The sequence below is a fragment of the Terrapene carolina genome, unplaced genomic scaffold (genome assembly GCF_002925995.2).
Source record: "Terrapene carolina triunguis isolate 2854851 unplaced genomic scaffold, T_m_triunguis-2.0 Scaffold234, whole genome shotgun sequence".
Taxonomy (NCBI): domain Eukaryota; kingdom Metazoa; phylum Chordata; order Testudines; family Emydidae; genus Terrapene; species Terrapene triunguis.
Window position 1 is genome coordinate 3,242,309 of NW_020664585.1, and position 4,344 is coordinate 3,246,652.

The 4,344-nt window shown below is 58.7% G+C and overlaps 1 protein-coding gene across 1 annotated transcript in view; it reads left to right on the forward strand.

Moving 5' to 3' along the window:
* Window positions 1-4,344, forward strand: part of TRPV4 (transient receptor potential cation channel subfamily V member 4) — a 38,799-nt gene that overhangs the window by 308 nt on the left and 34,147 nt on the right. The window lies entirely within an intron of this gene.

The following is a 4,344-nucleotide window of genomic DNA, read 5'->3' on the forward strand; positions in this document are numbered from 1 at the left end:
CCCCTTCCCCTGGGGCTCGGCTCCCCGCCACACCTGGGGGATCCCCCTCCCCAGGATGCTGTGGGGGCGCCCTCTCCAGGGGTCACACACTGTTTTGCCGGGGGCAGCATTTCTCCTCTCCATTGGGGCTTTGGCCTCGCTGAGGCTCTGGACCCGCCCGGGTCACTGTCCAGAGGGAGGGAGCTGGAGCGTGTTGGGGGGGTGTCGGAAGTGACACTATCAGGTCGGTTGCTGTGGAGCAGGCTTGGTTCATGTGTGCGACTGGAACTTTGCCACACAACCCTGCCACCTTCTCCTTAAAGCACAAGGCGCCTTTCCTCGCCCTTCCCTCCTCTCACAAACATGTAGCAGCCTGTGTCGAGAAGTATCCGATAAATAAGTAATTCCCAAACAAACCCTCCCTCCCAAACCCTTCTCTTCCCCTGGGGAGAGGAGAGAGCTAACACATGACATCACTTAATGCACTACTGGCACATGCTCAGATGGGGCGGTGATTATATGAACCGAAGAGAGGGAGCAGCAGTCCTGGCACGAAGTACAGGAGCATTCGTTAGTGGCAAGTCCTGCTGGGAGGGTGTTGCGTCCATGAGGACGTACCATGCGTGTGGCACAGCTGGGGAGGTGTGTTTCACCCCGTGTACATGAGGCTTGAGGCAGTGGTGAACAGTGCAGTGGTTTCCGCCTGGCTGAAATCTCTGCTGCAGATTGTCGGTGAAATAGCGTAGTGCAGGGAGTTTCCCTGCAATTCAGTCATTGGGCTGATGGGAGCAAACGCTCCATGTGCTAAAGGCCATGTCCGGGTTACTGGGCTCCACACCCCTCTTGAATGGTCTTCTGTGTCACTGGGGCTCAGCACTGTCGGAAAAGCCTTTTATCTGGCGTCTGTGGTGGCAGGGAACGGAAGAGCCACTCTGCAGACACTGCAGTGGCCAGGCAGGCACCGCCACCGGGCCGGAAGTTGGATTAAGGGAGGGGAATCGCTTTCTGGTGCAATCAGGCGTGTTGTGACAGGATTTGGGATGTGGTGAGGAATGGCTGCAGGCGCATTGAAACCCACAAACGCTCAGCAGGTTAAATCCGCAGCTCTCTGACTGGTGACGGAGGGGAGCTCCTCTTGACCCGCCTGCCTCCATTTCACCTACCATTGCTTTCCCTCTCCTTATGGCTGAGAATCCGGAAATTCACCAGCCAGTTCCAGCGATCTCTCTCTGAGGCCTTATTGCAAACCTAGAGGGATCTATGTCTAATCTCTCTGTCTGACTCATCTGGGTGTTTCTGATACACCCAGCACTCTGATATCAATGGGTCCTTCTTCAACTCTAATGGGAGTCTATCTATCTATCTATCTGTCTGCCTGTCTGTCCACCCTGCTTTTCACTTTAATATCTCAGCAACCATTCAGACTCACCAGATTGTTTGTATGATAACAAAGTCAGCTGGGCTGGTTTCCAGAGTGTTTGTGTCACTCCGCCGGCATGCCCTATGGCTGGCGGGGGTGAATCTCCAGGGTAGATTAGGGAGCGTGCTCGTTTGGGAGCAATTTGAGCAGCAGTTTTCTTAGTTCTCTACAGGAATTCGTTGTTGAACCAATTCTTGGCATTTGTAGGCGATGCCCATAAATCTGAAGGGATCCCACTCGCTTGTCCACCCTGGGCCTTGTCGGAGAGACTAGCCCAGTCCAAGGCAGGCTGTCCTTTGTGGTGTCAGACCTCTATGTCATTGACAGGGTCTCCCTCTGCCAGACCAAGAGCCCTGGAGACTGAAGGGCATTATGTCCTCATGGGACAGGTGCAGTGCAGGCAGTGGCTTCCCCCATCACTGAGCAGAAACAGTCACTTAGCCAGGCCCTGAAGAGAGGGGAGTTCAGTATCTAGACCGGGGTGACCAACCTGAGCCTGAGAAGGAGCCAGAATTTATCAATGTACATTGCCAAAGAGCCACAGTAACACGTCAGCAGCCCGCCCCCCCCCCCATCTGCTCCCCAGCTGAGAGTGTGTCTAGTGCTGTACAAGACACAGCAACACAACCGCTGCCTGGTACACCAGGTCAGCCCCAGAGTCCAGAGCCGGAAATCGTTTGTGATTGGCATTGCTCATTATTAGTGACTCTCCCCTGGCGTCGGCTCTCAGGGCTTCGCAGTCTGCGGCGAGATTGTCCCGCTTCTCTCGAGAGGATACATAGAAACTGGAAGTTTAAAACTTTTGTGTCGAGTGGCTCCCTCCTAAGAGGAAACACGTCTGATGGCTCATCAGAGAAGCAGTGGTTTGAATGCCTAGGACGAGAGCGACCCAGGCGCTGCTAATTCACAAGGCAGACTGCAGGCATTGCTTTTTTTCTCCAAATGAAACTTTGGGACTGTACTAGCCTGTGTGTGCCCGGGGAAATGACGGTGATTAGCGTGCACGGCCCTCCCTTCCTGCTGTGTCATGTGGCATTAATGGCGGGTCAGTCTCATTCTGCTCTGGTGCTTCTCACGCAGCGGGGGGGGGGGGTCCTCGAGCCACAAATTGTAGCTCTTGATCCAAAACTGGAGCCTGCCTGTGTGTGGCTTGCAGCTCCCCCAAGGTGGGTCACTCACCACCTTTCAGGCTGGATCTCAGGGGCAAACCTGCAGGCGGCATGGAGACGGCTGGATAGCTGCTGGCCGGTTTGGATTTGGAGCATGCCTGGGTCAGCCAGTCTCTTTGGAAATTTAAAGCCAAGAATGGAACCCTGGTACCACCTGGCTCCATGCAAATTGCAGCCCCAGCCCCCAAGGGAAACAGAACCTCTGACCCCACCCAGTATCCCCTCTGCCAAAAGCCTGTGCAAATAAACAGGCCTCTGAGTGTGACCTAAAGGTCAACAAGCTCTGGGGCCTGAGCTGCAGATCCGAGAGCCCCTCGCTGACACCGGGACTCTCGGGAGCCCTTCCCTGTAAATCGGACTCCCAGCTGTCCTGACGTCTGGGGCAGAGAGGGGATCTCAGGTGTGTCTATCACCCGAGCTATATAGGTCAGAAGGTCCCCGCTGCAGGGCACCGGGGAGGGGACTGGAGTCCAGAGCAGATTGCAGGGCAGAGATGTGACAGGGGCCCGGCCCAGCGAGTGGGCAGCTGCGGTTCCCAAGTGCCCCTGTGCAAGACTATTGTGGCATTCTCCTTTAAAGGTGGCAGGGCCCGGCATCACTGTGGGGAGGCCCTGTCCAGGGGGAGAGGTCGCCATCTCCTAGCCAAAGGCTAGGGTTGCCAACTTTCTAATCTCACAAAACCGAATACCCTAGCCCCGCCCCTTTCTGGTGGCCACGCCCCTTCCCCGAGGCCCTGCCCCCTGCTCACTGCATTCCCCCTCTCTTGGTGGCTCGCTTTCCCCCACCCTCACTCACTTTCACTGAGCTGGGGCAGGGGGTTGGGGTGTGGGAGGGGGTGAGGGCTCTAACTGGGGGTGTAGGCTCTGGGGTGGGGCCGGGGATGAGGGGTTCAGGGTGTGGGAGGGGGCTCTGGGCTGGGGCAGGGGGTTGGGGTGCAGGAGGGGGTGAGGGCTTCATCTGGGGGTGCAGGCTCCAGGGTGGGGCCAGAAATGAGGGGTTCAGGATGCGGGAGGGGGCTCTGGGCTGGGGCAGAAGGTTGGGGTACGGGAGGGGGTGAGGGCTCTGTCTGGGGGTGTAGGCTCTGGGGTGGGGTCGGGGATGAGGGGTTTGGGATGCAGGAGGGGGCTCCAGGTTTGGGGGGAGCTCAGGACTGGAGCAGGGGGTTGGAGCGCGGGCTTACCTCTGGCGTCCTGGTCATCGGCGCAGCGGGGGCGCTAAGGCAGGCTTCCTGTCTGTCGTGGCACCACAGACTGCGCTGCATCCCGGAAGCGGGCAGCAGCAGGTCCGGCTCCTAGGTGGAGGTGCGGCAGGCTGTTCTGTGCACTGCTCTCGCCCGCAGGCACCGCCCCCGCAGCTCCCAGTGGCCGCGGTTCCTGGCCAATGGGAGTGCAGAGCCGGTGCTTGGGGTGGGGGCAGTGGGTGGAGCCCTATGACCCCCCCACCTAGGAGCCGGACCTACTGGCTGCTTCTGGGGTGCAGCACGGTGCCCCATGACAGGTAGGGACTAGCCTGCCTCAGACCCTCATCACCGCCCACCGGACTTTTAACGGCCCTGTTGGCGGTGCTAACCGGAGCCGCCAGGGTCCCTTTTCGACTGGGTATTAACCATACACCTGGTCACCCTACCGAAGACAGAGGCCCCCGTCCTGAGGAGAGGTCAGTCTCCTAGCCGAAGGCAGAGGCCCCCGTCCAGGGGAGACGTCGGGTCTCCTAGCCGAAGGCAGAGGCCCCCGTCCAGGGCACAGGTCGGGTCTCCTAGCCGAAGGCAGAGGCCCC